Source organism: Squalius cephalus, assembly GCF_949319135.1.
Source record: "Squalius cephalus genome assembly, chromosome: 3".
Lineage (NCBI taxonomy): Eukaryota > Metazoa > Chordata > Actinopteri > Cypriniformes > Leuciscidae > Squalius > Squalius cephalus.
Genome location: NC_137124.1, coordinates 49,146,080 through 49,164,228, shown reverse-complemented (window position 1 = coordinate 49,164,228; position 18,149 = coordinate 49,146,080). Strand labels below are relative to the sequence as shown.

At 39.9% G+C, this 18,149-nt stretch overlaps 2 long non-coding RNA genes across 2 annotated transcripts in view; one reads left to right on the top strand and one right to left on the bottom strand.

Annotated features, from left to right (window-relative positions):
- Positions 1 to 18,149, bottom strand: part of LOC307155625 — an 821,100-nt gene that overhangs the window by 366,458 nt on the left and 436,493 nt on the right. The window lies entirely within an intron of this gene.
- On the top strand, positions 14,335 to 16,830 carry LOC307155629. The gene is made up of 3 exons (XR_013820547.1): positions 14,335 to 14,368; positions 15,285 to 15,401; positions 16,781 to 16,830. It is a non-coding gene; the product is annotated as an uncharacterized lncRNA (long non-coding RNA).

Here is an 18,149-nt window from a genome sequence, read left to right as displayed (position 1 = left end):
TTCCAAATGAAATGAAGCGTAACCGATGAAGAGAAAACGACTGTGAAGCTTTGGGGGTGTTGGACTCGATCTACTCCATCTGTGTTTTGATCACGTTTCTGAATCTGATCAAGGCGTAGTCTTTGACAAAAATGAGATTTTCTCATCTCATTGTTTAAAATGTTGCCTTTATTTATGAAACTTACCAACATTCAAGTGTTGATAAAAAAGGATGCATGAAGCTAATAAAATGTTTTTAAAATTAAAGTACAGTTAAAGGTATTTTTCAAGTATAAAAAATAACATTTGAACATTATTAAAACATTATATACAACCCCAAATCAGAAAAAGTTGGGACAGTATGGAAAACAAATAAAAAAAATAAAATAGTGATTTCTAAATGTACTTTGACTTGTATTTCATTGCAGACAATACAACAGCACATAATTTAATGTGTTCCTCATGATTTTTATTGTTTTGTTTTTTTCATAAAAACAAAATTCCTATTTTGGTTCTTACAACACATTTCAAAAAAAGTTGGAACAGTAAAGCATTTACCACTTTGTAATGTTGCCATTCCTTTTCACAACACTTAAAAGACGTTTAGGGACTGAAGACACCAAGTGATGAAGTGTTTCAGGTGTAATTTTGTCCCATTCTTGCTGCAAACAAGTCTTAAGGTGGGCAACAGTACGGGGTCTTCGTTGTCGCATTTTGCGCTTCAAAATGCGCCACACATTCTCTATTGGAGACAGGTCGGGACTGCAGGCAAGGCCAGTCAAGTACCCGTATCCTCTTCCTCCGCAGCCAGGACTTTGTAATGTGTGTAGAATGTGGTTTTGCATTATCTTGTTGAAATATGCATGGACGTCCCTGGAAAAGATGTCTTCTTGAAGGCAGCATATTGTGCTCCAAAATCTCTATGTACTTTTCAGCATTAATGGTGCCATCACAGAAGTGCAAGTTACCTATGCCAAGGGCACTGACAACCCCATACCATGAAAGACCCTGGCTTTTGGAGTTGTTGCTGGTAACAGTCTGGATGATCCTTTTCTTCTTTGGTCCGGAGCACACGGCGTCCATTTCTCCCAAAAAATACCTGAAATACTGATTCATCTAACCACAGTACACGTTTCCACTATGTGATGGTCCATCCCAGATGCCTCCGAGCCCAGAGAAGTCGACGGCGCTTCTGGACACTGTTAACATAGGGCTTCCTTTTGGCACAGTACAGTTTTAACTGGCATTTGTGGATGTAACTACGTATTGTGGTACTTGACAAAGGTTTGCCAAAGTAGTCCTGAGCCCATGTGGTGATATCGCTTATAGATGAATGACGATTCTTGATGCAGTGCCGCCTGAGGGATCGGAGATCACGGTTGTTCAGCTTAGGCTTGCACCCTTGTCCTTTACGCACTGAAATTCCTCCACATTCCTTGAAACTTTTAATTATGTTATGCACTGTTGAAGGTGAAATAAGCAAATGTCTTCCTATCTTTCTTTGAGGAACATTGTTTTTAAACATTTCAATAATTTTCTCACATATTTGTTGGCAAACTGGCGATCCTCTGCCCATCTTTGCTCTTAAAGGACTAGACCTTTCTTGGATGCTGCTTTTGTACCAAATCATAATTACAATCACCTTTTGACATCACCTGTTTCAAATCACATCATTATTTAACCAATTTAACTGATTACTAGCCCTAAATTGCTCCTGTCCCAACCTTTTTTGGAATGTGTTGCAGGTCTGAATGACAGGAAAGGATGTATATTTACAAATGAAATTAAGTTGACCAGACAAAACATTAAATATTTTGTGTTCACATTGTCTGCAATGAAATGCAAGTCAAAGTACATTTAGAAATCACTACTTTCTTTTTTTATTTGTGTTTTCCATACTGTCACAACTTTTTCTGATTTGGGGTTGTATAAATAGTAAACTATAAGTATAATCAGGGTGCGATTTGCCGGGGGGGATGCGTGGGATTTCCCCCTTTCTGGTCAATGTATCCCTGCCTCTGCTTAATTATTTTTATCCCCGGTGGGGATAAATTTATCCCCCCCCTCAAAGTGATCAGTGCTACTACACTAGTGGCGAGGCGGATCACAAAACTTATCACGGATCCGTGGTTTGATTAAAATCCTTTTTATTTTAAAATGCGCTAAAATAACTGACTGGCTCCGCAGCCTCTCTGTAACCACCACTCTGCAGACTTGCTCAATGTCCCGCCCACGGCGCTATATGATTGGTTACACCTCACGAGTAATAGCCTATCAACACTTGCGAGACGGTTGCAGGTCTTTTTTTACGCCGCATATGCAGCATATTACTGAAGCGGGAATAAACATCACAATCTGATTATCTGTTTCTATGATGACAAGCAGAGTTAGTGTCCCAGTCACACCACTGAGAATGGCCGAAGTTACACATACGGTGTTTTACTCAATTGAGACTAAACGCAAAGGTTTTTTGATTACTCACTCACTCTTGAGTGTCTGGCGCGAGTGATTTCAATGTTAAGTCAATGTAAAGACGCGTTTACGCGCGTCTAGAGGTCCTGCGGCGCTGTAGACGCGAAGCCCGAATGAGGCGAATTGACTTTGTCGGCCCTGCCCGACACGTTAACTGTAATCATGAGCCCGAGCCTGATTTAAACCCGACCAGAGAGAGAAGTTTTACACACAATTTTTTTTTTAATACGTGGGCCGTTATAACCAGGGGTGGCGCCAGGGAAGTTGAGATGAAGCAAAGATGAAGTTGACGATCGCCATCTCCGTAGTGAATGCGCATATATGGAGAAATGCATGGATTACATCAGAGTGTTGCCTATTTCTTTTTGTTTTAAATTGTTTCGTTTAAAGACAGTTCAAGCTTTCTTTAGATATATTTCTTAATATTCTCTGTGAGGCATACACTGAGTTTCGGTTAATTTATGATGAGATGCGCTCAAGTTAACGTGCAGTGCAAGTGACCGGGGCGCGCGGGCGCCTCCATGATTATAGCCTATGTCTGCTATATTTGCTTCTTAAATACATGCAATTCGTTGATGAAAAATGTATTAAAATTAAGATACAATTTATACAAAACGAAATTCACTTTAAAGAAAGGCTTTCTACAAAACAAAACTTAATGAAGTGGTCAAAATCATGTCTGACCCACTCCAAGTCTCCCGATATACTGCACACCCTATCTTCGTGCTGTTCACTTTTCATAATCAACATAGATGAAAAAAAACAAAAACATAATATTTTAACAAATATGATACTAAATGAGCTTATTTAATGGCTACAACACATAGTAGGCCTACATAATCTCTGTACAAATTTCTGCACATTCATTTACTGCTTCTGAATTTTACACACAAGTTGAAAGGCATTTGTTTGTGCATAGTAAAACATATCTGCAACATTTATCAAGTTCACGGATAATTTATGCGTGCATTTATTAATTATTATCTTAATTAATAATGCAACAAGGACAAATCATGTAAACTGCCTTGTTTGTTTATTCAGAATGAAATGGATCGCAAATGGATCCGAATGAAAAAACGTAAAAAAAAAAAAAAAAACGTGAACAATGATGAACACAGAAAATGAACAAGAATGAACTTTGGATGAACTTTGGTTGGCCTAGGAGGAGTAGGCCTAGTAGGCTACAACTCTAATTCAACAAGGTTTTAGAATATAGAATATTTTTTAAACAAAATAAATATTTTTAAAGTTTATTATCCCGGGCCCGGTGTGATGCGTGCGAGTGGAGGAGACGCTGAGCATGACACGTGATGTGTTGCATTTTGTAACACAAGTGCTGGATCAAGGGCCCGGCCCAGGTCGGGTCAAGTTCGGCTCGGGCAGAGAATCTAAACTCTGATTTATCTGATCCTGTCCATTAGCTTTGATCCATGTACGGCTTTTCAGAATGTCACCAAGTAGCCTACAAATATTTATGTAATTTTTCAGCACGAAAACTCTAGCTAGCTAGCTGGGAACAATGAAAAGGGTCCAGAGCAGCAAATGCAGTGAATGAAGTTCATGTTCTCATGGTTTATTTTTATGAATAAAAATGTTTCAAAACATCCCCCCCTCTGTTTTTTTCACAAATCGCACCCTGAGTATAATGTTAAGTTCACTTAAAGAAAACTTGTAGTATAAAACTACTAAACTAGTAGTTTACTGAGAGTACACTAAAAGAAAATTTGCAAGTAAACTTGTAGTATAAAACTACTAAACTAGTAGTTTATTGAGAGTACACTAAAAGAAAACTTGTAGTATAAAACTACTAAACTAGTAGTTTACTGAGAGTACACTTCAAAGTTGCAAAAAGTATTAAAATAGTAAACTACTAGTATACCTATAAGTTCACTTGCAGTACAAATGAGAAACGTAATTATGAACTAGTTGTGCACTTAAATTTTACTACTCTTACACTTATAGTACACTTAAACATATACTTTTATATACTAAAAGTGGGCCAATTTAGTCCCAAGCGGTATTAAAATAGTACACTTACAAGTTTACTACTAGTACATATTGACATTAGTATACTTACTACATAATGTATATTTAAAAATATACTTGAACATTACTTAAGTATACTTCATAAAATGAACTTTAACCCTCTGGGGTCTAAGGTGTTTTTGGGGCCCTTGGGATGTTTTGACATGCCCTGACATTTGTGCTTTTTTCAGTTATTTATAAACATGATAATGGCAAAGGTGTAAATTCACTCTATATAGCACAAACAGGGCTACCATAATATGTGATCAACATGTATGTAGATGTTTGTATTTTTAAGAGAATAATGTTTATGCGTGGTTATTGAAAAAAATAAAAATGAAAGTTGCTGAAATAAGACCACAAAACTCATACTAAATATGTGTCCACAAGACTTTTGACTAATGGATGTTGTCGCTTCGAGTTCTGGCTTCAAAATTATGTGAAAATAGTCTTGCTTTATCGTTCACGTAAAACAATACATTGATTTAAATTGTGTAAGACAGGTTTTGCTTGGAAAGCCAATATGCGAGGGGCGTGAACGAGGAGTGGTTTACACCTGAGAATACAATGTCCCACCCACTCTGCATAATGAGCCATTCATTCAGGTGTGACACTGACTGGGCCAAGAATGAATGCAAGGACAAAAGATATATTTAGAAGAAGACTTATATTGACCATTTAAGATTTTGCTTACATCTATCTTGTAAATATGTTTTGCTATTTTATTAAAAAGGTTACAATTACAACAATAATTACAATTTCAACAATATTTCAAGTGTCCTCTTTCTTTGTAAAAAAATGATTATAGGCCTACATTTTATCATATGTATTCATTAGTTTGAATATAGCCAACATTGAAACAGCTAACATCTTAGTTGATGACTTTATTTTTGACAAAAATAGTATTGTATTATATATATATATATATATATATATATATATATATATATATATATATATATACACATACATACATACATATATATATGACATATGACGGTGTCGTATAAATAATTAAGCAGAGGCAGGGATACATTGACCAGAAAGGGGGAAATCCCACGCATCCCCCCCCGGCAAATCGCACCCTGAACATATGAGCAGAAATTGCTAAACAAAAGCTTATTTGATGTGGCAGTATATTCTACAGTAAAAACTGTACCCAAATCTAGTCAACAAAATGTTGTCTTTCATATTTCGCCTGACTGTAACGTTGTTTTTATGAAATATTAGGGCATATAAATGTTAATTTGCAGTTTAATACGTTGCTTATACAAATAGCCTACATTTTATTTCAACATATTTCAGTCGATTTTTACTCATCTCAGTATAGCAATACAGTTTGCTAAAACATCATCATTCATTCACACACAGAAACGCGATTCAAATTTAAACTGTCTTTTTGCGAGCTGTGGTAAACAGCGCGCATCTCTGCCGTTTATTCATTCACACACAGAAACGCGATTCACTTGAGAAGGAAAAAAAACTTACTACAGTATTCCTCAGCTCAGTCGGATCCTTGCTCCTCGAAATACCCGCACTTCTGAGGTACATTTTCCATTATTATTATTCCTCACAGCGCTGCGAGACGGTGTAAACAAGTAGGCTACAATGATCTGATAAACTTGTGTTTTCTCGAGCTGATATGGGGGCGTTCACAGGTTTGCATGGATTGCCTCAGTCATTTGCGTTTGAATAGCACGCGCTCTCTGTGGGCGGGGTCACATTAAAAATAATTAGATGAGATGAGAACGACTGACATCTCGCTCTTTTCTTACAGATTACATGAACTGAGAATATTTGTTTTTTATATAAATTACTTCATTTAAAAGAAGAGAATTCAAGCTTCATGCCTGTGTGTCTCTATGCCTGTTTGACTGAGTATTCGCTGAGTTATTGTTCATTTTCGGACGCGTTTCAGAATGGACTACACTGACAGAGAGAAGGCAGAACTCGCTTCGTGTTTATTTTTCTTTATTTGGCAAAAAGCACAACACTTTGTTTTTATTGTGAGTATACACAAAAATAATACACATTTAACAGAATCGATTGATGTATGAAACTTGTTTGTAATATCAAAGTCAACAGAGCAAAATGAATCTCTTTTGAACTGATAATAAAAAAGCGAGCTGGTATCGCCGGCGATACCGCCGACCCCAGGGGGTTAAGTATACTTCTTTTTCGTAAGGGTAGTTATACAGTATGGAGTACTCCGCTCCTCTAGTTATGTAAAACCAGAGAGGTCTTTATGGTTATTTAGTACTCCCCTCATTTGAGAGGGTCTATTGCAGAGTACTCTACTCCCAGGGGCTGGATGAAGGTAGGCCTTCCTGTGGCCTCCTTTATGAGAAATGAGGTAGTATCAGGTTGAAGGATTGTGGTGAGCTTCCCTGATAGAACAGCTTTAGTAGAGCTGGCAGGTACTCCCATCATGTGGGCCCCTATGCAGAGTACTCAGCCCCCACAGAGCTATGAAAATGAATGCTCTGTAGATCCTGGAGACCCCTTTTGGGATGAGTAGTGTCACTCATTTCCCCTCACAGCCATTCTGGCAGCCTTTCCCCTCAGCATGGCTGCGTGGGCATTTGTTCCCCATTAGCGTCTTAGGACGCAGTGCGAGTTCCTATTCGAAAGGGAACGTCTCGGGTTACAAATGTAACCTTGGTTCCCTGAGAAGGTGGTTCCCTTGGTTCCCTGTGTCTCGTTGCCATGCTTCTGGGGTATCTACATGGTCCTTTCAGAAGAAGAAGTGGATGACATGTTCTTTAGGCGCCCTTTTATACCTCACGGTTGCACTAGTAGTGACGTCATGGGCTGTCGCCAGCCAATACAATTGTCACGATTAAACACGCTTCAGACACCAGTCACGCTGAGGCGTTTCCCCATTAGCATCTTAGGACGCAGTGTCTCGTTCCCTTTCTCAGGGAACCAAGGTTACATTTGTAACCCGAGACATTTCACGCTAGTGTCACACGAACCGCCACAACATGCGCACAGTCTGCTCTGGTCCAGAAGACACGATAGCACAGAGCAGATCTTATGCGTGAGTCGGCGCATACCAGAAAACGTATCAGACCCACTTGAATTCTGCAAAGACTGCTATATTTTAAAGCAATATGGAGATTGGAATGAGAAACGGCCGAGCTGTGATATAAACAAAACACTATTAAAAATGCTGACAGCAGTAGGAGTATAAGCCTGCTGTCACTTTAAGACTGAATGCGCAGATTTAATATACTGATACACATGTGTTTTCTTTCTCAACTATTTACGTTCATTTAAAACATAACCGACTAGGATACTCACCGAGATGGGCATTTTTGACAATTTGTGTGAATTTGTCCACAAAAAAAAAGGCGTGAAAGTGAGCTCAATTTAGTATTCACGCACTGTCTGAGACGTTGCTTATCTGGGCGTGCGCTTCAGATGTTTAACTTTCCACACAGCGCGCGAGTAATAAATTGAGTTCCTAAGACAAGGAGTGTAAAAAAAGTGCTGCACGGGGTGCACAATCTGTATCCCAGTGCTCTTTGAATGTAGCCTAGGGATAATTTGCCTCTTAAAAACTTATCAAGCCAATGCATTTGTCACAGGCCGGGGTGGCCTTCCCTCCCCTTTTGAGCGTACCACCTCGAGGAGTTACCCAGAGACACCAACAGACCAGACAAGATAATCAGTATCAAAAGTTGTATTTTATTGAATTAAAATAAGCTAGATCCTAAACTAAAATTCACAGGCTGCTCCGCCTCTCTTCTTCGACAGGCTGCGTCAGGGTTCACACAGCAGTTCCTCTTCAGCCAGAGGTAAGTAATGGAGCAGACACTGGTAAGGAGTCACGCAGCGGTTCCTCTTCAGCCAGCGTTAAGTGATGGAGCAGACACTGGTAAGGGATCAACAAACGGGGGGGGGGGGGGGGGGGGGGTTACTCTTCTCACAGGACAGCATCAGTTAACTGAGTGTCACCTCTTTCACAGGACGAGGGGGTTGGGCAGGGGACCAGGGACTACAGGTGGGTGGCAGCAGACAGGGAGCTCTCTCTTTTCACGGGACAACGCCCGCTGACTGGGTGTCACCTTCCTTTCACAGGCCGGCAGCAGTTGGAATGTAGCGACGGACAATAGGATCGCCCGCAGGGCAGCAATGGCAGAATGCAGTGGCGGATAGCAATTCCTCTGTGTTCGCAGAACAACAGTAGTGAATACAGAATCCAGCAGTTATCAACCGGGTCTTCTTCCACAGGGCAGCGATGGCAGCATGCAATGGCAGATAGCAATTTCTCTATGTTCACAGAACAACAGTGGTGAGTACAGAATCCAGCAGTTAATACTGAGTCTTCTTACCACAGGACAGTAATGGCAGAATGCAGCGGCGAATGGCGGCATGCAATGGCAGATAGCAGTTTCTCTATGTTCACAGAACAACAGTGGTGAGTACAGAATCCAGCAGTTAATACTGAGTCTTCTTACCACAGGACAGTAATGGCAGAATGCAGCGGCGAATGGCGGGGTCTCACAGGACAGTAATGGCAGAATACAGCGGCGAATAGCGGGGTCTCTCTGTTCATAGAACAACAATGGTGAATACAGAATCCAGCAGTTAAATAACTGGGTCTTCTTACCACAGGGCAGCGATGGCAGCGCCAGGGATCCTCTTCAGTGTGAACAATTCAATAAACAGATAATGCTTCCTCTTCAAGTCACGGAGTCAAACAGCAATGAATGAATATTCAACAAATCCTCTTCAAATCAGACAGGATGGGGCTGCATTCCTATACAGCATACGCTCAACACACAGCAGTTAGTTAAAATCAGTTCGGCACTCGAGTCCAACGAGTATGCCAACTGGGGACACGGGCAGACACAAAATTATAATGTCCACACCTGTGCATGCATCAATCACTTCAAATGGTCACACGTGTTCACTTCACACTAAGCACTGCAACTCACAGTGAATAAGGTCTCCACTCGCGGTCCCAGCCGACTCCCTCCTCTCAATTGACGAAACCGTACATCCAAAACTGTGTGGGAAGTGTACTACGAACACACAACTGGCATTAGAGGCTTCAAACCAGACTTCAATCCACCCCAGGGCAGTTTCACCAAACTGTGATATACAGCGGGTACTGAAGGCATTAGGTTTCCTAATAGGAATTACAGATGACACTTAACTGTTTGATGAAGTAACGTAGATCCGCTGCCCCTCTTCCTCTATTAGAGTTATCTCCCTTTATAATCCAGATCCATCAAACCGCTGATTTAAGACTCCTTCTTCCTAACAGGCAGTCTCTCCCCGCTCTGTGTGCAATGCACACGTCGGCCGAGCACCCCTTCCTGGGCGCCGGTCTCTCCCTTGCCGCCTCCGCGTCCTTCTCCCCGCGTCTGCCCGCGTCCGGCCCGCGTCTGCTCTCCCGCGTCCCTCCCGCTCTGCGATCTGCTCTGTGTGATCTGCTTCGTTGCTGTCTCCACATTAACCAATGCTTTTATAACCCCCCTCGCAAATCCATATCACTCGTGGCTCAATCTCCGCTCGTTACACAGCTGCCGCTCATTTCCTCATTACTAAGTCACAGCCAGACGGCCCGGCCAGACTGTTTACACGGAAGGACCCGGAACCGGCCTGGTGTTACGTCGAAATCGCTCCCACAGGGAATCAACATTGGAAAAAATAGTTCCGCTTCGCGTCACCCTGTGACACATTCGATAGTTTAAGTTAATGTATATAAAAAGCCTTTATTTCATCATGGCTTAGGCAATTAAAAACAGATTTCAAATAATCGCACACAGACGCGTTGCAGCTAATTAGACTTTATCGGGTCTGTTTTAACGGGCAACTGGCGATTGACACTCGCCAACGAGTTAGGGATAGTTCACCCAAAAATAAAATTACTCTATGATTTACTCACCCTCAAGCCATCCTTGGTGTATATGACTTTCTTCTTTCAGACGAATATAATCGGAGTTGTATTAAAAAATGTCCTGGCTCTTCCAAACTTTATCATGGCAGTGAATGAGTGTTGATATTACAAAAAAAAAGTCCAAAAAAAGTGCATCCATCCATCATAAAAGTACTCCACACGACTCCCGGGGAGTTAATGAAGGTCTTCTGAAGCAAAGTGATGCGCTTGTGAGAAAAATATCCATATCTAAAACTTTACAAACTAAAATAACTATATATATATATATATATATATATATATATATATATATATATATATATATATATATATATATACATATATATATATATATATATATATATACTAGGGCTGTCCCGACTATGGATTTTCATAGTCGAATCAGAATCGTCATGTCTTGCCTATAGTCGACTAATAGTCGAATCATGTGTATGGAGGTGGGGCTGGGGGCGGGGCTTTAACGTTTCAAAGCCGCGATGTACAGAAAATCACACAAAGATATAGAAGAAAATGTATAAAAACATTTTTGATAAAACTAAGAAATAACATAAATAACTCCAGAAAGGCCACACTGCAGATTTGCATTTCACATGCAAATCAAATTAAATCGGCTAAATTACCTGTGCGAGCAGGCCAGCCTACAGCACAACATCGATGCACCGAAAAAATAAACAATTAATTTACTAAATTAAATTAGAACAGAATATACCTTTCTAATAAATAAAAATACAAAACGAAATAAATCAGAATCAAGTCACAGGATGAGGAGCAAATGTGTGCAAAATGCCTAAAGTGCAGGGGAACATATATTCAAAACACAAGCCACAAATAGTTAGATTAGATAACCCTGACAGATTAATAAATAAAATAAAAATAAAGAAATTATTAAAATAATGATAGTAGCCAGAATTTTCAACTTTGTCTTTTTAATTGCAGAAACAACAATAAATGCTAAACTGGAGAGGCAGTCTTTTTAGCTAAAAATGTTCACAGCATCCAAAAATAAAATTAGAACCGGCTGAAAAGTTTTGAAATCACTTGTACCCGTCCCTACCTGATCGAGAGAACAAATCCAGTCTTTCACTCTGTCTGTCCGTTCGGTATTTTCAAATTGTGCGCGCGGATAAAATACATTCTAACGTGAAACCCAGTCAATGCGTGAAACATGTTAACGTTGGCCGGCAGAAGTGCGATCATGGTTTTCCTGATGCTAAATCCAGCCTTGGAGAATATCCTTTCTGATGGTGTACATCCACATATTGGATTTTCTTATCCCAGACATTGTTAAAGATTTAAATCTTTGCCGCGTAGACACTCCTCTGTCGGTCACGGATTGAAAGTGAAACTTAAATCTGTCACGGGGTGTTTGGATTTATTCACGCACGTTCAGGGGCGTGTCTAGAGGGGGGGCACGGGGTGGCACCGGCCCCCCCTGGAATATGATTGGCCCCCCCTGGTGCCCCCCCAACATCATTGGGCTAGATTTACTGTCAACATGACAATGCCCAACGCCATTGGATCAGAGCGCTGTCAATCACTGCTTGATTTGCGATTCGCAAAGCAGAATCTCTGGTCCGCGTTTTTCAAACAGGAGTCAGGAGAGAGACACCTCGACATGTCACTGTTTATGGTATGCACACTCAATTACAGTATTATATTGTTAATTTCGTTGACGAAAAATGTTCGCCATTATTTTCGTCAACGGCATTTTTCACAGACGAACACGAGACATAACTATATCAAAAACAGTTTTAAATGACAACTATGACGAAAATGTATTGACATTTTCGTCAATAGCCTACATTTATTTATTCGTTGACGAAAATGTATTGACATTTTCGTCAACGAATAAAAAATAGACTAAAATGTTAGGGAGGGACGATTGGGGAAGAGATCCAGTCAGAACTGATTTGCGTTTGTGGTAGATGCGCACATTTGAATTGTAACGTGCTGATACCCAGCGGCACACGAGTTGGAATGCGCTTGATGCTGCATGTCTCACAAATCGTTCAAAAATGTAAACGTCTGGGAGAAAGAGAAGGGCAGACATATGGACAGATCTGAATAAGAGTGACGACGCGAAAGAGAGCTTTATTCGGTATGTTTTTCTTTGCGAACACACACACACGCGACCCGAAGAGTGCAGCCCTGCATAACGTTAGACAGCTAAGCGCGCTGCGCGCAAAGCAGGGGCGATTCCAGGATTTTATAAATGGGGGGGCACAGGGGGGACCAAGAACCAGTGAGGGGGGGGGGGGGGGGGGGGGGGGGGGGGGGGGGGGGGCATGGGAAATCAAAAAATTCAACTGGAAAAACTTCTCCTAAAGTAGAACAGTCTTTTTTTTTCAATTAATGATTATGCAGTCTTACATACATCATTCCCAGATAGCACACGTACGTCGGGCCGACGTTGGCCCAACATCGAGCGTCGGCCTCCCTCCCTATAACATCGCAAAGGCGTCGGCCAGGCGTAGGCAGATCTCTTGTCAGTCAGTGCTCTATTTCCCAGCTCCGTTACGTCGGCTTTAGGTCGGCCCACTATACGGGAGGCCGATGTCGCGTTGTGCTTGTGAACTTTCAAGTCGCTTTCAAACACTGGAGCGGCCGCGGCGCAGAGTTGCCATGGAAACGCCGCGGGACCACTGCGACTGGTAAGCAGGAAAACTCCCTCTCTCGCTGTTGTTTTCAAATTCACTGCTTTCAGGTGATATAAGTCTCTAAAATCACACGGATAATACACACAACTGTTCTTGACACTTCTCTTACTTGTAATTGATACGCTTATGTTGAATATTTACTTTTATAGACATGGCTTTGTGTCTTCGGAAAAAGTCCGTTAGCATCTCAACCGTTTTCAGAGAAGGTAACGTTAGCAGCTAAGTTAAGCTAAGTTAACGTTAACTCGGTTGAGCTTTTGTTTATGAAAGTTTGGGCTTTTAATCACCTCTTATGTGTATATGAGAGGTTTTGTAAAGGTTTTACTTGGAAGTGAGCTAATTTATTTTACACAAACGTAAACATAAACGTATGTAATCGGTGACGTCACTTACATGGAGAACTTACACTTACACAAGTTACATGGTTGAAACTAGATCAATGGTAAACAAATATTGATTAAAAAAAATGTTCTGTGATTTCAGCAGCAACAAAATAACTCATAACAGAGGGAAAGCTCCACGACTTCAACATTTCTGAAGAAAGCTACTGCTGGAGAAGTAGGAAATACAGGTAGGTAGGTAACGTTAGGAAATCCAAAACTAAAGAATTAATTACTGATTTTAGGAAACAGAGGCCCCCTCTTCCCCTTACTATCATAACCTATTGAGATAATACAAGAATACAACCTTGGCACAATAATTGATAGTAAGCTATGTTTTGAATCACACACTGATGCTGTTTGTGCCAAAGCCCAGCAGCGAATGTATTTTTACCGTAGACTGAGGAATTTTAACATTGACCCCACTTTGATGAGAATGTTTTATTCTTGTTTTATTCAGTCTGTTTTAACCTTCTGTTTTATCTGCTGGTTTGGTTCCTTGTCTACAAAAAACGATTAGAGAGTATTGTTAGGACGTGTAGCAAGATTGCAGGTTTTAACTTTCCCCCTCTCTCACACATTTAGCAGCTACTCCAACAGAGTGGCAAAGAAGGCACTATCTATTGCAGCTGACCCTAGTCATCCTTTGTCCTGCCAGTTCAAGCTACTTCCCTCAGGCCGTAGGTACTCCATGCCCAGATGCAGGTCAAATAGATTCAGAAACTCATCTCAGAAAAGCATTTCACCTCTGCTGTAGCTTATATATAATATAGCTTAGCTATAGCTTCTTACTTGTAATAAACCTGCCATTATATAATAATATTGTTGGCTCTGTGACAAATGGTGTGTTGTGTTCCTAGATCCTTCAATGTTGATGCCCTTGCCTCCACCGTAGCAGAGTTGGGCTGATCATCATCTCTAAGGCGCTATGAACCATATGATTAGTAAGTAAAACTTCAAACATACACTAATGTCAAACATACACTAATTGTGTTGGCAAAAAAATTATGTTTTGAAAGAAGTCTCTTATGTTCACCAAGACAGCATTAAAAACAATAATATTGTGAAATAATATAACAAATTTTAAATAACTGTTTTCTATGTGAATATATTGTAAAATGTAATTAATTCCTGTGATCAAAACTGAATTTTCAGCATCACAGCTTCATATGATCTTTCAGAAATCATTCTAATTTGATGATTTGACGCTCAAGAAAAATGTATGATTATTACCAGCTTTCATTTTCTCAAAGGCGTAGCAGGATACCCAGGGCTTGGTTTACACCTATCACAATTTCTAGCCACTGGGGGACCATAGGCAGGCTAGGGGAACTCATATTAATGTTAAAAAACCTCATAAAGTGAAATTTTCATACCATGCAACCTTTAAGTGTTTTCTACCAGTTTTCTATGTGAGGAAAACGCTTAACTGTACATAGTAGTCTATTTTTAATTAGTATGGTGTTTACAGAGTTATCATTTATTTATTTTAATATCACTGTCTATGCGTTAAGTCACGTTCTGCAAGTGCAAATCTCTAAATTCAACTTTGAACTTTGGTATTTTACAGGGGACAAGTTCTCAAATTCACATCTTTATGCTCTTGAGTTTTGCTACTCTTTTACTTTCATAAATAACCTTCCTGATAATGTTCGGGGCTCAGACACACTCTCCCAATTTAAATCTAGACTAAAGACACAACTCTTTAGCCAAGCATTCAATTAACACATCTCATAATCTTGTTTTACAGTTAATATGTGATGAAATAGTAAAAAGTGCACATGATCATCTTTTGCCTGAAATAATATGAACTGCAGCTATGCTAATCTTTCTCCTGTTGCTTCCCTGTTTCTATCTCAGGATGCTCAGCAAGTTCACTAGAGATTATAGCAGCTCCAGTTTGGATCCAGCCTCACTTGTGAAGACTTCAGATGATGGCAACTATAGATGGACATAAAAAAACTGCCAGATATTAAGGTGGGGTAAGCAATATTTCAAAAACGCTGTTGGAAACTGTTGATATTTGGAATGAACCCAAACAAACCATAGTAGAAGTGTAATACCATAATAGAAGTGACGCGCATGCGATGCGGCGTGCTCGTTTTTCCAGGCACGCATATGCCACAGCGAGATGAAAACATCTCAACTTTTCAGAATGCCACAAGCGCACCGCAGGTCATGTGACAAAAACCAACCGATCAGCTTTGGCCTTTCCGTAACAACATGGAAAACTCGGCCGAACAGCCGATCATAGCTGTACAGGGCGAGTTTTTATTTCTCATCTCCATAAATATATCTAGTAGTAAAGCTAATGCAAGGGCTAGAAATCAATTAATCCTTTGCTGATACTTCCTCGTCATCATGGAGAGCGCAGTTCATGGTTGCATAGCAACGACAGACGCCATGGGAGCGCAAGAGCTTGTAGAAAGGAGAGAGCGCTTTCCACACGTTTTTAGACGCGATATGTGAACGGCTCCTAATTCAGGATAAACTGAGAATCTATTTGGTTTAAAATCATTTTTGTTTTGTTTAAAATGGAGACCACGATAACATACATCAGAATAACATGTTTCAGTCTACTTAAAAAAAAAGATACTCAATTGAATCATTAATTCAAACACTTTTAAAACCAATTAATTCAGTGTCTCATTCATAAACACCTGGGCTGGGTTTCCCGATAGCGTTGTCTCTTAGCATGCTACGAAGACTCTTAAGGTATAACTTAACTAAAGGTATACCATTTATAGGCGTGTTCCGGCGTGTATACCTTAGAAAGCTGCTAAAGATATTCCTTCTTACGTGTGACGTTACCCAGTGCTACCCGTGGCGATGCTGCTGAATCTGCTGATATCGGTGGTTCGAGAATCAATTATTCTCTCGTGCAGGGGCTGCTTCACTGCGTTAACTGAGAAAGCGGTGTTCTTTATAAAAGCAATTAAGAAATGTACGCGGGTTGGGTGAAAATAAACACTGACATTATGGATACGGATGGCAATAAAATCACAGACTTACCCCTGTAAATGTTTAAAATACCATACGAACCCATGAGAAACAGTTAGCATCTACTTACAATTTAACTGACAGTATGCTTTCACTGGCCTTTGAAAGCACTCCGCGGACGGCGCCGTCTTTTAGCACAACTATTCGCTGTATCGCTGCCATAGTTTGAGCAAACTCCCCACAACAATCATTCCCTTTAAATAGACTATTAAACCTATTAAACTATTAAATGGTTTGCCAGCTGATGTACCTTTGATTGTTGTTAGATTTTTAATTATATTATTCAGTGTAATGACAATTTTATTCTTAGCTTTAGTCCTAACTGCTTTTTCTCATTGTTTTTCACTCTGTTACAGGTTGCCAGGAAGAATCCTTCTCTACATTGTTGCTGTTCCTTTTTGATCCCTTTTCTACTGGAGTTCTTTCTGGTGTCATTAAAATGTCTTAACTTGAATTGTGTCTGTTCATTATACTAGAGACAGTTACACACAAAATTAAGAAGATATTTTTCAATGTCAGTATAGCCTACTTTTTTCATATTGGATAGTCAAGTAACTCCAGGGCTGTATATACGTACATAGACATTGAGGGGGACAAGTCCTACACTGCAAAACATGCTTTTCTTACTTAGTATTTTTGTGTTGTTTCCAGTCCAAATATCTAAAAATTCTTAAATCAAGAAGCATTTACTAGAGAAGTAAAATGACATAAGAAATTCTATTTTGTTTTCAGATAAACAGAGTAATTTAAGTAATTTTTGCTTAAAACAAGCTAAATTATCTGCCAGTGGGGTAAGAAAAATTAATCTTGATTCAATTGGAAAACAAGATTATTTTTTCTTACCCCACTGGCAGATAATTTATCTTGTTTTAAGCAAAAATTACTTAAATTACTTTGTTTATCTGAAAACAAAATAGAATTTCTTATGTTATTTTTCTTGATTTAAGAATGTTCAGATATTTGGACTGGAAACAACACAAAAATACTAAGTAAGAAAAGCATTTTTTGCAGTGTATAATTATACGTCAATAATAACAATAGTATGTCAATAGTTAGAAATAGCCAAACTGGAAATTCAATATTGGAAATTCTTGCTCCGCTCTGTTTTTAGGTTGGCAAAAAGGTTTAAAACTTACATTTTAGGCTGGTCTACCTTACAGAGACCATCCAAATAGATAGCCAATCAAATCATAGAAGGCGGGGTTTACTGTTCACAGAAGCAGAGCATGTGTTTCATCAGTTTAACGTTGAAAGAGTGCGAGGTAAGATGGAAGTGTAAAACTACTCCACTTTTTTTTCTTGAATATGGCCATTTTGAGGGATGAAAGTTGCATGTGTTCAGTATCAAAGCTATTTTATCAATTTAAGTCTCGGGGCAATGTTGACTACAGTTTATGTGCTGCTGAGTGAGTGTTGCAGCGCGATCTCCGCTCTGAGTGTGTGTGTGTGTGTGTGTTCGTAAGTGCGTGCGTCAATGAAAGCAGCGCATGGTGTCTAATGTAAAGAGTAGCCCGAAAGGTCCGACCTATAAATAAAGGTCCTATAAAACCCATGCAGAGCTGCCAAAAGATTTACAGCTTTGCATCGTTCAAACATCGGCCGGAGATCATTTGCGATCAAAGGCCGACGTCGAGGAGACATATTGCCGATGAGCAAACGATCTCTGAGCGACATCGTGCCGATGGAACTTTGTACATCGGGCCAACGTCGGCCCGACGTACGTGT